Source organism: Suricata suricatta, chromosome 8, assembly GCF_006229205.1.
Source record: "Suricata suricatta isolate VVHF042 chromosome 8, meerkat_22Aug2017_6uvM2_HiC, whole genome shotgun sequence".
NCBI classification, from domain to species: Eukaryota; Metazoa; Chordata; class Mammalia; order Carnivora; family Herpestidae; genus Suricata; species Suricata suricatta.
In genome coordinates, this window is record NC_043707.1 from 44,681,578 (window position 1) to 44,701,575 (window position 19,998).

General features: G+C 41.5%; 1 long non-coding RNA gene across 3 annotated transcripts; it reads left to right on the top strand.

Moving 5' to 3' along the window:
* The first annotated feature begins 8,610 nt into the window (after positions 1 to 8,610).
* On the top strand, positions 8,611 to 13,489 carry LOC115299924. 3 transcript variants are annotated; one of them, XR_003912418.1, is made up of 3 exons: positions 8,611 to 10,585; positions 10,686 to 10,856; positions 11,365 to 13,489. It is a non-coding gene; the product is annotated as an uncharacterized LOC115299924 (long non-coding RNA). The 3 variants fall into 3 exon arrangements; XR_003912417.1 differs by having other exon boundaries at positions 8,611 to 9,592; XR_003912416.1 differs by having other exon boundaries at positions 8,611 to 10,856.
* Positions 13,490 to 19,998: the final 6,509 nt, after the last annotated feature.

The following is a 19,998-nucleotide window of genomic DNA, read 5'->3' on the forward strand; positions in this document are numbered from 1 at the left end:
TCATGTGTGATTTGATTGCCTTATTTTAAAGGACTGCATTTATTAGTAGTCTTAAGTGAAAGGTATCTCTTAGACTCCATCAGTGACCCTTTAAAAACCATTTTTTAAATGTTTTATTTATTTTTTGAGAGAGACATAGAGCATGAGCCGGGGAGGGGCAGACAGAGAGAGAGAGAGAGAGAGAGAGAGAGACACAGAATCCAAAGCAGGCTCCAGGCTCTGAGCTGTCAGCACGGAGCGCGATGTGGGGCTTGAACTCACAGACCGCGAGATCATGACCTGAGCCGACGTCAGCCGCCTGCTGAGCCACCCAGGTGCCCCAATTAGTGACCCTTTAGAGAGTGTGGTCTTCCCAGAGGTGGGATTTTGTTTGGCTCTTAAAGCCACTCCCTCTAAGGACATTTCCTCACAGTGTCTCTCGAGTTGCCTACATCAATATGGAGGAAGTTTGTTCCAGTGAACAAAATTCCTGATTGCATTTGCCACTCAGGCTCTATTTGTGCCTTAGTTTGCTTATGAATAAGAACCAGAATTATGATACCTACCCCACAGAGGTATCCTAAGAACATTTAGAAAGGGCTTTTGATGTCTTTGGATGCAAGATGCTAGTGGAACTTCTATAGGGTGTTGTTTTGGTCAGTCTTTAAATGATAATAAATATACTTGAGGGTACTACCAGGCACACCTCTTGTCCTTGGCACCTTTTGAGTCATTTTTCTTCTCTTGGGACAAGAGCTGCTAGTGAAAAATCCTAACCCTGAGAACCTCCTTCCTACTTTGTCCAGAATTTCTTCTGGCCTACTCCTCCCCCAATGCTACACTTTAACAAGAGGCATCTGTTAGCCATTTTAGACGTTTCTTCTTGAATTAAGGTCAAACCAGTATCATTTCCATCTGGAGGTCTTCATATTCCTTTTGATTCCTACACCCCCTCCCCACCCCCCCCATCTACCCTGTACATTGGCAGTTCAGAGAAGGAAAAGTAGAACTCCTCTGTTCTACTGTTCGGGATCAGTGCTTCCAAAGATCCTATTCCTATTCCTCTCTGCCCAAATTAATTGTTTAGTGGAGATAGAGGAAACTTCTTCTTTAATGGCAGAGAAATTCCCCTGTAGTCGTATTAGCTCCATACAAACAAAAAGGGGCTTCACATTTCCTCCATAAGCGCTCTTCTCTTTTGCATGTAATAGACACATTTGCTTTGCGTCAGAGGCCAGAGCCGCTGAGCTCCTTGTATACGCTTATCTAGTAAGAGTTTCCTGTCGTGTTCCCTAGGTCATCAGACCCAGACAGCCGGTCAGTTGTCTGGTATTAAGCTTCCTCTCAAACAGCACTATTCTAAATCCCTTAAGCTTTGAGCTTTAAAAATCTGAAAAATTATCTTCATCTTCTCCAGTCTACTATTAGGTCAGAGTTGGGTTATCTTTTCATTGGGAGCGGTCATTAAAAATATGCCATCTTTTCTTTTTTGAAAGTGTACTTGGCTACCTCAGATTGGCATCTGGCCCAGATCATTTCCTCTATAGATAATAGAGGCTGCAAACTACTTTGCCATTTGAAAGGAATTCAGTTGATGTGTACAGTTTCTTATAGACAATATTTTTGAAAAAATGTCCCTTTGTTATATTCATATGAGCACATTAATGTAACACAAGCAAGATTCTACATATAGTGAGATTCTGGTTCAGTTGATGTCCCAGGGTATAAAGGTAGTATGAAAGGATATACCTATCAGCCCCATTTTGTAATTTAGTTGTGCCTAAAGATAAGAGCTGTACTTTTCAGTGAAACTAATTTTGGTATGGGACCAAGCTCACACTTTTATAGCTGCCCAGAGTGTTATGTAATGAAGTTGTTTCAATGCATTAAATCCTACGAGGGGAACATAGTGACCTTATAACGAAACGATCATGTAAGATTCATTATGTATCCGCCTTTGTCGAAAGGTTGCATTGCCTGGATGACATGCCATTTCCAGGGACACATCGGAGGATAAAAGGGTGACTGGGTGGAGATGAGCACTAGCATCTGATGTTAATTCAAAGCCCCACCAAGTCTTTAATTCAAGCCAACTTCGGTCACGCCAAATGCTAGTTGACTTGAGGAAGAAACAGCTTCTAAAATTTTTATTTAATTCATTAATTCATTCAGGGCATAATAGGATTTTTTAAACAAGTACATTTCTTCAGTATATTTTTGGATTCTTCTTAACTCCTCTATGCCCAAGTTTCTTGATAGCAAAAATAACCTCTGGGGAAAAACTGTCTTTATTAGACTCTTAAGGCTTAGAGACCAAGTGGTTCAAGATTTTCTTTACTTTAATATACACCTTATTTCATTGGCCAGTGCTGTGTTATTTTTTTTCCAAAGGAATCCAAGTAGTTTGAGATCAAACAACAGAGGATTTTTAGTGTATTTTTGATAGGAAAATAAATATAGATTTTTGATCAAATATATGAAATCTGAAAGCATTAAAATATCTTGCATTTCTAGAGAGGGATGAGAATAAGCACTCCAGTAGAAAAACCTAGCCTGCCTGGTTCTCCCTGTTTTCTGTTTGCTTCGATACTGTTTAATGAATTCATACTGTAGGTAATGGTTTCTTGTCTTTGCAATAGTTAATAAGAAAATGATAAAATGTGGTTTCGCTGTAAGTTGCAAATCACTCTTTGTGTTTCCTGATTGTGTGTGTGTGTGTGTGTGTGTGTGTGTGTGTGTGTACGTGTACACAGAGAGCGATTACATTGATTAATATATGAATAGAAATTATTGGAATTTGAAGTACTAGAAGGAGAAGGACTATATTCTAAGACCATTGGACTGATTGTATTAAGGACCCAGAGGACTCTAAGGTAGCATATACACCTCTAAAATTGGAGATGACCAGTGAGTTTCAGATTGCAGTTCTCTTAAGTTACAGCCATCATAGTCCATATGCACTAGAATGTTTTGCCTACAGTGGCACTGATAGACCTCGTGGTACGTGATTGACTCTTGGTTTAGGATTGCCTGAAACCATGAAAGATTAAAGACTCTACCTGTGATCTAGGTCATATCAGAAACCCAGAGATAATAAGGATTGCCCAGTAGACCAAACCCTATACATGTACATATATATATATATATATATATACACATACATATACACACATTGTACATATATCTCCATACATACATACATGAATATATGTATGTGTACACACACACATACAGTAATCCACTTTGCATCACATGTGGTTTGAATGTGGTTCCCATGGCCCATATGTTGAGAACACAGAGCAATAAATAACATAGTTCAAGCTTTGATTCTATCAAAATAGCCTTTAAGTAGATGCTATGGTCATTTTATGTATTAGTGGCTCTCTTGGATATTAGTTAATTTTGTTTTCATTGCTTCCAGGGATAGTATCTAATCTTTTTATGTGAAGCAAGCATTAAATGTATAGGGCCACTGAGTTCAAAAAGAAAAACGTAGATATTTTCTAGGTGAATTACACTAACAAAATTGTAACTACTGAATGTGATCTAATATTTTTGTTGAACGGTTAAAATTAATACATTTTGTATGTACAATCATACTTTTCCTTTGCAATGTGTTTTGTTAGCATAAGCACACAGTTGTCATAAACTGAGCCAGCACTTTGTTCTTGTGGGCCAAAATATTTAAATAAGAGTTTAATATATGTAAATGATTTTAATTGCTGTTGGGCACAGAAGACCTAAAAATGTTTTATTGACATGATCTTAAAATGTGTTTATTCAGAATGCTTTTATGAATATTTTATTTTTTATTTTTTTTATGTTTATTTTTGAGAGGGAGAGATACAAAGTGCAAGCAGGGGAGCGGCAGAGAGAGAGAAGGAAACACAGAATCCAAAGCAGGCTCCAGGCTCTGAGCTGTGAGCACATGGGGCTCGAACTCAGAGACTTTGAAATCATGACCTGAGCTGAAGTCAGATGCTTTACCAACTGAGCCACCCAGGTGCCCCTGAATATTTTACATTTTAAAGTATATTTTGGTGTTTCTGAAGTAAAGGGAACTGCACTCTGTGTAAATGTAGCCTGTGAAGAGCCAGTAGTAAAATGGTGGTGTTTATTGAACCCTAGGATGAGACGGTCTGTTTTGGCCATTTACACCTGGATTTTACTGTCAGCCTTCTCCATGGGGACCTAGACTGGTGTTTCTCAAACTTTAACGCACATACAATAAATCAGCTGGCAATATGTTAAAGTGCTGCTTTGGGTACAGTAGCTCTGGTAGGGCACCTGGGATTCTCGGTTTCTAACAAGCTCGGGTGATTCTCAATACTCCTGCTCCCAAGACCACAAGTAAAAGAGCCTAGACTATATTCAGCTTCCAGTTTCCCTGTTTCAAGGAGAGGAGACATAACTGTCATCCTTTCTCTGGGCCAGGCCCTCACGCTCAGTATCTCATTTAATCCTCCTACAATTCCTGTGAGGTCGGTGGATAGACAAGTTAAATGACCTGCCGGTGCCCACGCACGCAGGCAGTGCAGGATAGAGCCAGGTTTCTCAGGCTTGAACAATGCAGGTCTCCCTTCAACCAGGAGACGTTGTCTTCGTTCCTCAGTTTTCACTCCATTGTTTATTATGTTACCTAAGTATACATAAACATACATACTTAGGTGTGTATATGTCAACATATGCTTATAGTTCTTGCACAATTATAAAGCCAAAAGAAGTTTAGAGATTAGATACAAGCAAAACTATAAAACTAATACAACTTAAAGTAACTGTAATGAAATATGATAGATGGCATTGTTTTACGCAGACAAAACTGTCCCCCGCAATGTGATGACAGTACCGAGTGCCATAGCACAAGTTCTTCCGAGCTCAGCGCGCACCTGCCACACGCTGTGTGTGCCGCATGGGGACTCCGCTCTCCCCGTGTTTCTCAGTTCAGACTGTTCCTTTCCCTTGTTTAGGAAATACTGGTGTTACTTGGTCTTCATCCAGCTTCTGTTCTCCATATGCCTTCCGTAGCCAAAGCAAAACCCAGTTTTAATGGACAAGCAAACACAAATGCAAACCTAGGCATTTAAAATGTCCTGGCAAAATTTGGTTTTAAAGCAGTTTATACTAATAAACTAATATCCAGAACATGAATATTAATTGTTTTGAAATTTTTCATCAGCAGGAAAAATTCGTAATTCTCACGGTAAACTGGATTCCCCCACCATATACACACACCACACACTCACAGTCCCTCCACTGTCCCCCCACCCCCGACCCAAGAATTTTTAAGGACGGTTAGTTACGAGTGGTCCTCTGGCCCCTATCACACCTGGGTTCAGACCTTGGGCATGGTTCTCCACCTTTCCTGAACCTCAGTGTTTTCATGTGTTAAACAGGGATACTAATACTCATTGAATAATTAGAAGAAAGAAATGCAATAACACAAAGTATGGATAGTAAGTGTTTATAAAAGGTGGCTACCATTGCTTTGATTAGAAATAAAATAACTGGGGCGCCTAGGTGGCTCAGTCACTTAGTGTCCAACTCTTGATTTCGGTTGAGTTCATGACCATAGTCGTGAGATGGAGCCCTGTGTCAGGCTTTGCGCTGGGTGTGGAGCCTGCCTGGGATTCTCCCTTCCTCCCTCCCTCTCTCTCGCTCTCTGCCCCTCCCCCACCTCAAAATAAATAAATATTTAAAAAGAAAATAATAACTAACATTTGAGGACTCAGTATGTGCCTTCTACTTTGCCAGGCTCTTTATATATGTTACCTTCTGCATTGAGGGAATCAGGATTCAAATCCAAGCCTGATTTCAAAACTCATACTCTTTTAAGTAACAATACAAAATATCAATATAAATTGCTTATTTAACAAGTTATTTAATTTTAATTTGTATTTTTTCAAAAATACTATAAAATTAATGTTTCTCTGGAGGGGAAATGGCTAAGGTTTGTTTTTTTTTTTTTAATGCTTTTTATTTATTTTTGAGAGACAGAGAGAGACAGCGTGAGCAGGGGAGGGTCAGAGAGAGAGGGAGACACATAATCAGAAGCAGGCTCCAGGCTTTGAGCTAGCTGCCAGCACAGAGCCCAATGCGGGGCTCGAACCCACAAACTGTGAGATCATGACCTGAGCCGAAGCCAATGCTAAACCAACTGAGCCACCCAGGTGCCCCGGCTAAGGTTTTTTTAAACAATTGTGTAATGTGCTAAGAAATTGACACAAAATAAGTATGAATTGTTTTCAAGACTGGCACACTAGGTTGTGGTCCAGTAAGAGTATTAGGAGGGTCAGGCTCAACTTGTACATTATTGTTTTTTGCACAGTTAACATCTGTAACTAATGATAACATGAGATTCTTCCTGAATCTTAATACAGCTTTTTGCGGAAAAAAAGAATTCCTCCCCACCCCACCATTATATTCCTTGATAGTTCTGAGAAATAGTCTGCAAACATGTTAATCTTCACCTGTGAAACATATTTTTTAAAATTGCTCTGTCCTTTAAAATAGTTTCAAGTAAGCCTTTTTTCTTAGTTTTCTAAAGTAAATTCTGGAGTTCTGAGAAATGATCAAGCATATCTGTAGGCTGAGTTTTTCGGTTTTGTGTTTCTTCTAATTGGGTGCTGAGAGGAAAATACCAGGAGTTGTAAGAGGAGCTCTGTTCTTTATTAACAGAGATAGTATGTATCAAATTCAAGTTCTTTCCCTACTTCCTAAAACAGACTTGCAAGAATCATTAAGGCAGTGGAGATAGACAAAATATGAGGCTGTCACTGAATTTGATAAGGTCTGTTTTTAAGAATATATTTTGTTTATGACATCCTATATAGGAGCATAATAGTAACCTATGTTGTGGAAATTACTGTGTTTCTGATCCAGCCTCTTTCCCCCATCTGCAGGATCTTTAAGTTCAGTGAATGTTTGGCTCTCCATACATGTGATACCTCACTGCCTCCTCCCGTAGCACAGCATCAGGGAATTGCTCTAGCTTCATATTACAGATCAGCCCAGTGTTACCTGCTCTTCTCCAGTGTTAGCAGCCTCTTACTTGATTTCGGTTCTGAACCCTACTTCAAGTTATTTTTCCTCTTTCTCTTATTAAAGACAAATAAGATCAGTTGGAATGGCCTCTCAGCTTTCAATTTTAAAGAAAATCCAAATTTATTTTTTATAAGGAGGCGTACAAAGCACTTGGCCATTTCATTATGTCTTCTAGTCACAATGTGTCTGACATTTTCATTTTGACATGCTGATTATAAATTATTACAGTGGTTTTTTAAAATCTCATTGTAGGTGGGTGGTTATCTGTGAATTTTATTTCTAATAGTAAAGTAAGTGTTAAAACTCACTGTGAAACAGGTGAGGAAGTAGAGGCCGGGCGGGGTAAGGCAGCAGCATCACACTCCTGGCCAGATCACGGGGACAGGAGGTAATTTCTGGATGACCTTGTCATCGGTAGCTAGAGCCCTTTGGTTTAACTATGTTTGCACAGCTGCGTGGCTTTGACCTTCCCTCTCAAGTCCTCTAAACAAGTTTATTTTTTAATTTATTATTTATCATTCATTATTATTATTTTTTTTAATCTAAGTTGTACTAGCTCAGCCAAGTTCCCCGGGAGGACCAGAGGTCAAGAATTAGCAGCAGAGGCTATCAGTCAACTTAAAGTTAGGTAAGTGAAGCCTGGACACACTGCTCAGTTGTTTCCTTTGCAGAGCACTCAGTGCCAGACCCGAACTACGAGGTGCTGTCATTTCCTTGTTCAGTCCATCCTGTTGCTATGGAAAATGTTGTCTTCGTAAGTGTAGTTTGGAGCCACATGCACATAACCCCCATGGAAGTTACACAGGAAGTGAGAAAAAGGCAAGAATCCCATGTTTTTAGTTCAAGGTGGTAGAATGGCACAGGGTAAGACCAGTCAGCATCTAGGGCTTTTTGTTTTGTTTTTATGTTTATAATTTATTGTGACATGTATCAAAATCAAGTGGTAATATAATACTATCCTATATTATATTCTTACGGATATAAAAGCTCTCATGATGATACCTATTTCTATTCTAATTTTATGGAGTATATCCTTTATTGGCATGTGCATTTTTTTATTTTTCTCTTTTTGTTGGTATCTTTATTGAAATATAAGTCACATACCATAAAATTCGTTCATTTAAAGTGTATTTATTTTCGTGGTATTTAGTATGCTCGGTGTTCTACAGCCATCACCTCTCTCTACTTTTAGAACATTCCAGCACCCTAAATGGAACCTCCATACCCATTACTGGTCATTTTCCATCCCCGCTCTCCTCCCTCCTACTCCTCCCTCTAAGACACATGTCCGTGTTGCACCACCATTGGTAGAAGAGGGTCTCAAAAAGTGTTTGTTGGATGAGTTAATACCCACATAGGTCCCCATCCATAGCAACTGAGGAGTAATTCAAAGAGCAGCGGACTCAGTGTCAAAAGACTAGATTCAGGGGCGCCTGGGTGGTCCAGTCGGTTGAGTGACCGGCTTTGGCTCAGGTCATGATCTCACGGTTTCGGGCCCTACGTAGGGCCCTGTGCTGACAGCTCGGAGCCTGGAGCCTGCTTCTGATTCTGTGTCTCCCTCTCTCACTGCCCCTCCCTTGTTTGTGCTCTGTCTTCTTTGTCTCAAAAGTAAATGTGGGGGAAAAAAAAGACTATTCAAACCCTGACTGATGCTTACCAGCAGTGTTGTGGGTCTAGAGTCACTTGGCCATACTAAGCCTCAGTTTTCAGATCTGTAAAATGCTGACCGTGACATATACTTCACAAGATGGTTCTGAGAATCCCCTGAGAAAATGTGGTCACAGCACTGGCACAGTGCCTGGCCCACACTGGGAAAGGAATTGACGTGTTCCTCGTGAAAGAGATCCCTAAGTTGGTGACCAGGGCAAATGCCTACTACCACACTAGACTTTAGGGAAAACAGGCAGCAGGCATTTGCCCTGGTCACCAACCAGGGGGCTCAAAGTAGTGGCATACCCCTTTCTTGTTGGCCAATCTTCCCCATTTCCTTCCACACAAGAGAGCATTCTAACGTAGAACATACAGCTGTTTACTCTCCCCTAACCTCCCAAGTGCCGCCTCTCCTGTCTCCTCTGCAGCGCGGGAGCTGCTTCCTCTCCACGTGTGGTGTCGATTCTCCCGTCGTGGGGCCCACACTTGGACAGTAGCGAGTGTGTCCATCTGTTGTGAAGACCTGACCCCTAGAGTGGATCACCACCCCTTGATCCCACCTTCAGCAGACATGTATTGCTCCTTCACCATGGGTGCAGAACCCTCTCCTGGAGAAGAAGCTGCCTAATTTAGGCAGCTGCCAGCCTGGGACTGATTGCTGGGCCTTTCAGGAACAAGGGAACATATTTAATTATACTTTTCTCTGCCTCTAGAGTCTTGTTAGCAGATTTGCTACACGTGCATTTTACAAAAACATTTCCTACACCATAGTAATGAAATAATAGCAGCTGTCATTTACAGGATACCAAGCATTGTAAATATCCCTAACTCTTACCATAAACTTGCAGGTTAGGTATTTCCCCCATTTTACAGAAGAAAAAAACGAGAAGACTCTTGGAGAAGTAAAGAAACAAACCACAAGGTAATTTCAGGGAATAAGTTTTGGAAAGGCACAGAAGATTGGATAAAGGTACCTATACAGAGTGTCTTCCTTAAGCTATTGGGCTCTCCGTTGTATGGCATTAGTCTGGTAGATAGAAGCATAGGCCTCAATTCAAATCCCAGCTCAGCCGTTTACAGGCTATATGACCTGGACATGTTTCCCAACCTCTTTAAATTGCAGCCCTCTCATATGTAAAGAGTGCTTTACCTCTTCGAGTTATTCTGAGGATCAAATGACTTAAAACTTCCAAAAGTCTCATAAACATTAGCTAGTATATCATTTAAATATTCTAATTGCTGCGATCAAAATGTCTCACTTTCCAGACTTATTCTATAGACTTGGCTCTTTAATTTTAAATCATGTCACATTCCCAATTCAGAAGATGTATGATGTATTTGGTAAGTCTTTCCTTCAAGAGAAAATGACATTTTAAATTAGGGGTTGGCAAACTATTTTTGGTAAAGGGCCAGATCATAAATATTTTAGGCTTTTCAGGCCATACGGTCTCTGTCACAACCATTGAGCCTTGCCTCTGTGGCATGAAAGCAGCCATGGACAGGACTTGAACAAATGGGTGTGCCTGTGTTCCATTGGAGACTGGAATGTAACGTTCAAACAATTTCTCAAGTATAACAAAATAATATTTCTCTTTGGTTTCAACCTATTTAGAACTACAAAAGTTGCTTAGCTTGAGGGCCATATGAAAATAGGCAGTGGGCCGTCATTTGCCAACCCCTGTTTTAAATAAATCAGTGGTTCTCTAAAACTAATGAATCCAGCAGAAGCCTAATTAAGAAAAAGCAATTTGGAGGAAGAAAATCAAGAGCTGGTCTACGTATCAACTCGCCCAGATCATAGCTACATTAATCACTCCCTTGCCTGACACAATTCATGCAACTATTTTGAGCTTAACCTTTCTGTCCATAAAAATGAAGGAGTGCTACCTCTCTGACCCATACCTACTTCCTCCAGGTGATGGGAGTTTAATAATAATTATTATTTATTGAATTTATACCTTTGTACTAGATATTCAACTCATTTTTGTTCTTATCCTCTTATTCCTGCTTTACAGATAAAGCTCAGAGAAGCAAAAAACCTGGTCAGGGTTACAATACCAGTATCTACACGCTGGTGCCTGATTCCATAAACCCTCTCAGCCCACTCAGTAGAATACAGACAGCATGGGATTGGGGACCTCATTGGACTCATTATGTGCTCCATCCCCAGTGCCGATTAGTACCTGGTATGTGATAGACATTGCATAAATGCCTGTGGAATGAATGAATTAATTTTTCATTATGCCAGTGGTTCTTAATCCTTTCTTACATCAGGGATACCTCTAAGAAACAATTTATTTTAAAGGTCTAGATCATCTCTCCAGATAAATATCAAACTAAGAAACCTTACATTAAGTATTTAGCCAACTCTTGAAAGAAGATGCTGTTCACATATTCCGAATAATACCGATAAGAATTCTTATCATAAGCGTGGAAATAGTATTCGGAGATGTCTTCTTTCCTTTTCTTAAAATGATGCTATTAAGGGCACTACACATTGAGGCCTAAAATGTTTACTTTTCTGCAGTCACTCATAGCTCCCAGGAGGAGTTCTCAAAACCTGATTCCCTTAAAAGTCACTTCCTCAAAAATCATTACTTAAAAAATGACTTTTATTGGTCCCAAGTGCTTCAACATGAAAAGTGAGGAACCACAGCCTGTTTAAGACTAACATGCGAATTTTTTTGTCTTCAGAACCACGGTCATGAGGGAAACATCCACAGCCCACTGCTCACGAGCCAACCAGATCCGAGTCCAGAGCATTACTCGGGGTCCGCCTTCTGCTGCGTCCCTTCTGGTCCTTTACTTACAGCATCCCATCCCATCCCCCGGTCTCCTGTTAAGACATTGAGAGAGAGGGTTATTAATATTTAGACATTAAATTCAGATGTGACCGATTTCTATCTCCTCCTCGAAAGCACCTGCTCTTTACATAGTTTCACCATTTACATCAGGACCTTGAGATCATGACTCATTTCAGGTGAACAGTAAGATTAAGGGTACTTTGTTTTCACATGCTATATAAACAAAGTCTGTTGCTGATGGAGACTTAAGAAAACATTCAGGTACTGCACTCACGTGCTCCTCCCTCTGGACTCCCTTTACTGCATCCCCCCTCCCCGCCCCAAGGAAGTTACATTCTAAACCATGAATTCTCCTGTTTCACTCTATTCACACTTCGGTTGTGCCATGCCATTTAATATTCCCCATGGCACTTATTACCAGGGCTCGTATTCAGCCACATCAGTTGTTAAAGGTGTGGAAATACTTCCAAAGAGTTGGGAAATAGCTGCCACCCTGAGCCCTGCAAATGCCATTTACCACCCCCATCCTTCCCCCTGGTTCCCTGCATCTCCACACAACTCCAGCAACTAAGAGGTTAATACCACTGGCCCTCCTGGAACACTGCACCAAGACTATGGCTAGCACCTCTTCTGATTGGTCAGTGCCGCACCAGTTTAAATACTACATTTATTGTCACATTCATATATATGAGTAGGGAAGTAGACCTTTCTGTTTGATTCAATACAGTATTCTCAATGTCTCCTTGACATATAGCAGATTTTTAAATAATTGCTGAAACAGAAAAAAAATGTATTTATGCTTATGGTTTCCAAGAAGTAAGATCCAAAGCAGGAGAATCATTTGATCAATCAGGATTTGGAAACTGCTTGATGACCCACAGGAGCAGGAATGGCATAAGAATTAAGAGGATCCCTGTATAATACATTTTTATGCACAGCCGAATTTGCTTCCCCCGCCCCCAGGAAGGGTTAAGTGAGGATTGGGTTTCAGGTCCCAAATTGCCTCATTAGTGACCAAATACTAGACCTGGAGGTAGAAAGAAGCTGCTCTTCTGCCAAGCCCAACAAGGTGTGGAAACCTGTGGGAAGGCTCTGAGATGATGACAGAGCCTTGCAGAGGAGTGTTGCGTGGTCTTCTGGGATGGTGAGGCGGAGGCCCCCGTAAGATGAGCCAGAAAGCCTAAGAGGTCAGAGCTGTTCCTTTCTGACAGCTGGGCCTTCATGCACACACAAGCACACACTGATAGAGCTACTCTCAGGTAAAGCTCCCCGACACAATCATGGGCACTGTCGTCAGCAGGCCTCTTCTGTCGGGCTAAGAGACAGACCAGAGATGCTCATGTCACATCACCTCCGCAGAGTCCAAACAATTCAGTGTGCATTCTCAAGAATTCCTTAACACTTCCTTGCCTTTCCTTAATATCCACCTGTGAATGTCTGAACTTATGAAGCTATTCCAAGCTTATGCCATCAGTTATTTTTTATTTTTACTCTGTGAGATATAATTCGTTTGTTCCAAATTTGTCTATTTCAGTGCTCAACAACTACCTGCTAAACCTCACATTTTATAACCTGGTGATTATTTAGTTAAACGCTCACATCCCAAATGTCTCTTGTCTTTATGTAATCATCCCCAGATGAACATAGCTTTTCAAGAGGTCCCGTGTGCTTGGATCTGCGAGGACCCGGATGCTAACTGTGAGCTACCTCTTGGGTCCATTACTCTTCTCCATCACACCAAAGACGTTCTGTATTTTCTCCCTCACGACAGCAAAATAATTGCGGTGGAACAAGATGGCGCTCTGCCTTCTCGTCTACCTCCTGTGCCATAAACAAGTCTCCAGGTTTTGGTTCATTTAATGCCATGTGTTTTGCATTTTTGTTCTCTGTTGATTTCTCTGTTTAAAATGGCTCCCAGCGCAGCACTCAAGTGCTGTCTGGTATTCCTAAACTCAAGAAGGCTGCGATGTTCCTTATGGAAGAAATAAATGGGCTCGATGAGCTCCGTTCAGACATGAGTTGTACCGTGCTGTTGGCAACGAGTCCAGTGTTAACAGGAACATACAGAAAACAAAGTTTCGGATTGGTTGGTTGATGAAAATGGTTTTGACCAGAGGCTCAATGGAACCTCATATTTTCCTAGCAGCAGTGTTTCAGGATTCACTGATTTAGTGTCCCAGCAACTTAGAACATAACCACCACACACAATAAGAATCAGTCACAGTTGTGAGCAACTGAATCCGTGCTACTCTATTGGTCCTACTAAACACTTATCAGGCACAAGTTTACTACCTACTCAGAAAATCCTTGTGAAGAGCGCCATGCACTGGGCTGTAGGAATACAGTCTTGCACAAGAGGGTCAATTTCATGCATCTTCTAGCCTGCTGGGGACATTTGTAAACACGCATGACAAGTGTGAATCTGATGTTAATGACCAATTCTGTCACAACAGGGGATGGACAAAATCCTTGGCCGGGGAGACCAGGCAGATGTCTGTTCTGTCAGTTCTTGCCCGCCTAGCCTGTCAGTCCTCCTGTCTGTACTAAAACATAATCACCTACCTGCAAGTTCCTCTTTACTTGCTCCAGCATCTGGGGAGAACCTTGATAGGCAACAAGTTAATAGGTCCTCCCCCATTCATAAGAGAACTCAGAAAAGCTTAGTCCAAGTGCTGAAGAAAGGTTATGTTTGGATATTAACTGATCCCAAATGCTTGTATCGCTGTAATGAGAATGACCAGGGTGCCCTCCTGGGCTAAGCAGAGAAAAGTGCTAGAACCTAATAGTAATAGCAGTGCATTTTGTGTTGGTCTAACTCCCCATGACTGCCCTATCTCTGATACGTGAATGTCTGGAAGCACACTAAGTCATTGATCCACTTGCTGCGTGGTGATAAGTACATAGACTTTCTACCTACTCGGGGCTAGACTGTGATTCTGAACCCTCTTGCCGTGCACTTCACTATTTTCCATAGGAGTCTAAAATCTTCCTTGTCCAAAGTGCCCTGTATCACATTCCACAGTCTTTCCTTAAATACTAACATCTGCCCCTTGAGCTTGTTTTGGCACCACATGCCCCTCCTCAGAAAGGGAGCCACCAGCTCCCCGCTTGTATTTGTGATGGTTCAGTCCCTCTTCCAGCAGAATGTCATCAGGAGGCCAGTCCATGATTTGTGAGAACCTCATGCTCATCTGGATCCTTCTTCATCATGCCAGTCTGTATCGTCCATCTGCTTGTGTGATCCCGGCTGGTATGGGACACCTCCAGTCCTCAGAGACAGGTGACCTCTGTATTACACAGCAATGCATCTCAGAGGGCTATTTGTCGCTGTAGGTAGTTGCTCTCATTTTAAGTTTTAACATGTAGAATCCTCAAAAAAGATGTAGAATCTTCAACAGCTGTATTTCTATTGCTGTAGACATTTCTCTCCCTATTCGCTCCTTGGGAAATCCTTGCAGTAACCAGATTGACCAATGTTAGACAATTCTTCAAACAGGGCTTTGGATGCAGCCTGCTAGGTCATATTTTCTACATGTTTTTTGCAATAACAAAAGGAGACTTATTAACCTTCCTGGTAGGTTTTGGTGAAAGACAGAGACTTCGCATCTAGACTGTGCGCTCAAGGAGGGCACTCTGTGCAGTGTCTGTTTTGAACAGCTCAGTATTCACAGTGCTGAGCACAGTACCTGTACTAACTACTTTTAATAAATATTTGGGCTAACTGCCGTCTTGATTTCTCACATTAATTTGAAGCCCTACCTTTTATAGTTACTTCTCAACATGACCTTATAAATCTGTACTCCTTGACTACACTACCTTTCAAAAATAGCCTACTTACTGCTAGGCTATGAGCAGTATTTAACTGTTTGACACCCATTTTTATGTTTTGGGCTTGTGGGTTTTTTTTTTCTTTATATTGTAATATTATTATGAAAGGCAAGGTGGCATCTCTCTATAATGCCAGGCATTACAACCAGAGGGGAGAAAATGTAGGAAGAAGAGGCAGGAAAATCAGTCTTGCCCTGTTTACATATCTAAATAGCTAAATGACTTTGGGAATGGAATGAGTTATTTGCAAAGAAGGTATAAAAGATGGATATATCTTCATCAAAAATGCGTTGTTTGGTAAAGGAGAGTGTCTGTCCCAGTTTAGAAAGAAAGGCCTAATAGTGTGCTAAATTTTAAGGGCTGATGATTCTTTTTCTTCTTCTTTTCCTTGTTCATTGCACTTAACTTGTTAGAGTGTTGCAGAAAGAACACAGGGCTCTGGAATGACAAGACCTGGATTTGAACCTCAGTTTCTCCATTTCCTGACCTATTTGGGCCTTTATCTCTAGGGCTATTCTTGTCTAATACTGTATCACCTCAAACCATAGCTGAAGGTAAGTTAGAAACTAAGAAAGCACAATATCCAACTAGAAAAGAGTCATCATCACATCCTTTGTAAATCAAGATCAACCCCCTGACTCTGGATATTGTAAGAATTCACCAGAATTACATCTTTTAAGAAAGGCTTCTGCTCACCCAAGTCTAATAAAATAAATGCAAGGACTTTGCCAAGGCAAATTCCTGAAAAGAACACAGTGCAACAGAAGCAGTTCACAAAGTCCTGTGAGTTTTGGTCAGTGATTACATCCTGCTGCAGTGTTAGCAAGGGTTGGCAACCGACCTGGAGATAGAGAAAAGAAGTGACGAAAGTGTCAAGATTCCTCAAGCAGATATGTCACGGAATGAATTAGAGCAGACTAGGACATTGCGTTCAGAGATAAAGGCCAGGAGGTTTGGCCATGTCCATACCAAATCATTACTGTCCTGTTTGAAGAATCTCACTTTGCCGTCTAGTGCTGAAGACATACGCATTCCAGCAGAGAGTTGCTAGTCCTGACCTTTATTCTGGGTGACCTACGGACAGGACTAGCATACTGTCCTTTCTTGCCTTATAGTTTTAACACATCTTGTTTTTCAAACAAACATTCAGGACATGTGGTACGATGGTTACAGAATGAGCAGATGAGGGGACAAACTATTTGAATTTGCAGCCATTCCAGGGAGACTGCACTGCCCTTCTTTGGCCACGGTTCTAGTGACCTGTGACCTTGTAGATTTTTTCCAGAGAGAATCAGATTTGACAGTATGTTGAACTCGACTGAATTTTGCAACATGTCTAAGAAAGTTCCTTTGGGCACCCCTGAGGTATATTTTTAACTCCCTTAGCTTCAGGTGTGAGGAAGGCACACAGGTATAGAAAATGTATGTTCTCCATGTTGTCCTCAGGAAATTTGGTTGCCAGAAATCTCCTGAGTCCAGCCCACTAACCACGTGGTCCCCAAAGCACGTCTTCCCTCTGATGAACCAAGAGGCTCTGTACTCGTCTCAACCTCTTACTAGAAAGGCTGATATTCTGACCCAAGTTATCAGGCTTGTCCTTTGGCACATTTGCCCTAATGCCCTTATACAGAGTAGCACACTTGAAAAATGGACTACATAAGAAAGAAAAGAAAAACTGGTATCAGTGAAACAACCGATGGAAAAATAGGAAGGGAACACCAAGAAATTGAAGAAGGCATATGGAAATGGATAATGTGGTGGGGGTGGGGGGAGACTTTTCCTGAAGCACACGCTGTATCAGAAGATGACTGTGACCCCCTCAAAGAAAAAATTCTGATGGAACTTCTCTCTTTCTCCCCAGGAGTCTCTGATCATAGATCACACACCAGTGAGTCTGGGAGAAGAAGTAGAGGCATAAGGTCACATTTCTGAGCATCCTAAATTCTGCTTCACAGTGCTTTGAGTCTGCTGAAACTATGTTGCTGCCTTTTGTATTTAAAATCATCAGTAGGGGCGCCCGGCTAGCTCAGTCAGAGAGCATGAGACTCTTAAAATCATCAGTAGGCAGTGATAACCTCAGAGAGAGGCTGAAACAGTGTGGTGAGGTAAATCGTAACAGCTACTATTTATAATCCTTTACCACATGCCATGCATTATTCTGAATATATGAACACATTTGATTCTCCCAACAATCCTGTGAGGATAGAACCTTTATTACCCCCACTCTACAGATGACAAAATTGAGGCACAAAGAGAATTAAGGTCAGAGTCCTGTTAGTGGAAAGGCCAGGATTTGAACCTGCTGTTAAAGTATCTCAACCTCCAATTTGCTAACTAATAGTGACAGTTACTTTCTTTAAGGATACCTATGAATTGGTGGTGGGATGACTGGGAATTGATCTCTTAGGCTCCCCACACAGCTTATGGACCCCACATCTGGCACCAGTATTAAAGGCTGTTGAACACTGTTGAACACTGTTTTTTTTTTTTTAATGTGTTTCTTTTCTTTTTTTTTTTTTTTTTTTTGAGAAAGAGAGAGAGAAAACATGAGCAGGGGAGGGTCAGAGAGAAAAGGAGTCACAGGATCTGAAGACAGGCTCCAGGCTCTGAGCTAGCAGTCAGCACACAGCCTGATGCAGGGCTCGAACCCACAAACCATGAGATCATGACCTGAGCCAAAGTCAGACACTTAACTGACTGAGCCACCCAGGCACCCCTGTTGAACATTGTTACAGTGTTTATTGTTGGGCCTTACACAAAGTAACCAAGAATGTGCTAACAACTAAATGAGAACATATATTTGATCTTAAAACTGAGTATTTTGTCCTGTCATTTAACATGTATTTGACCTTTGTATGGCAAGATTTGTCTTGACAACCACCCATATAACTGCATGTCCCAGTATGAAACAAGAAATGGGCATCCTCCTGTGGTGACTTGGGACAGAATGTTCCTGATATGGAGAGACTAGGTTCCAGGGTTAAATGTATAGTTACATTCATGGGGCGCCTGGGTGGCTCAGTCAGTTAAGCCTCCGACCTCGGCTCAGGTCAGATCTCACATTCGTGGGTTCGAGCCCCTCGTCAGGCTCTGTGCTGACAGCTAGCTCAGAGCCTGGAGCCTGCTTCTGGTTCTGTGTCTCCTTCTCTCTCTGCCCCTCCCCCTCTCATGCTCTCTCTCTGTATCAAAAATAAATAAAACATTAAAAAATTTTTTTTTCAAATGTATAGTTACATTCAGAAAAAATTAGGTATTTGGTACACTAGGACTTTGGAGTTACTCATTTATTCTCTTTGGACAACTTCCAGATGTGCTTTGGCCAAATTAATCAGAAAGATGATTTTCTCACCCCATTCACACTCTTAGAGACTGGAACCTTAGCTACCCAAATTCATGTTGGATGTAGGACTTAAAACTCAGCTGCAAAACGTATTTGTTTCCATTGCCCCCACCATCTTTAGTTTTTCCAGCATGAGTTTCCATGCCGCATGTTAAGAAACAAGCTTTTCGTTTGGACCTCAAGATTCCAACAGAATGGCCCCAGCTCATTTTCACAGCCTCGTCTTTTTCCCACTACTTTCCTTCCCCTCCAACAAATTGGGATGACTCTTGGCAGAGTTTCTCCATCTCTGAATTTATACTGTTCCTCTGAGTGTCCTTCAAGCCCTGTCGTAAACCGTGCCCTCCAGGAAATCTCCCCCAGTTCTCCTAACTTCATCCATCTCTCCCACTCTGAACTTGGTCCCTATTTTAAGGCCCTTACTGTTAACCTGCCTGGCAAATGGATCCTTTGTGTTCCTGTCCCATGCCCCATGTTCCTCTGGTGGAGGTGTGTGTGGCTGACAACACCTTTCTTAAACAACCTCACTCTGCTTTATGCCTCGTTCAGTGTATACATTGTGCGGGAATATGTCATACATATCCAGTGTTAATCAGAGAAGGAGCCTTAGAGATTAACTGGTATTACCTTTTCATTTTATAGATGAGAAAAAGAGGTATGCAAAGGTCAACAACCCAAGGTCATTGGAGACACGGTAGCAGAGCCAGGTCCTCTGGCTCCTTGTAAATTACAATCCTCCTAAAATGTGGAGGGTCACATGATGTCAAGGGAGAATATTTTGGGGGTTGTGAAATTGTGTGGATCATTTATATCCCGGTGGGAATAAAAGAGCCTAGAGGGGAAACTAGCGATTCAATGATCGCAGAGGGGAAATCGTGGAGTATGGAGAGGGGGTGGATCCAGGGCAGGACTTCGAAAACAGCCTGGACAGTGTACCCATTGTGACAGTGGGGACACTGAGTATGTGGGTGTCGTTGTAGGCATATTGGGAGATAAGAGAATGTGGACATTTTTTCTTGAACGTTCCTGGTTTTTTTCTTTTGAATAAGAGAGAGGGTTTTAGCTGAAAATGAGAAGGGAAAAGGTTTTAGAGGTTTAGAAGTGAGAAGAGAGAAAAGTGTGGGGAGTGGGAACAGGAATTGATGAAGGAATTCTAGCATGATTGGAGTCAGCACTTACCATTGAAATTTGTGATCAAGCACCATTTTCCAGGCTCTTGGCCTGGGCATTTAGCATCCCTAGCCCTTAGTAATACCCCTCAATGATTGTGATGATCAAAAGTACTCCTAGTCACATTTCCAAATGCCTCCTGGGGAGCTGAACCATTCCTCCTTGAGAAAAACTAGGTTTTTCTGT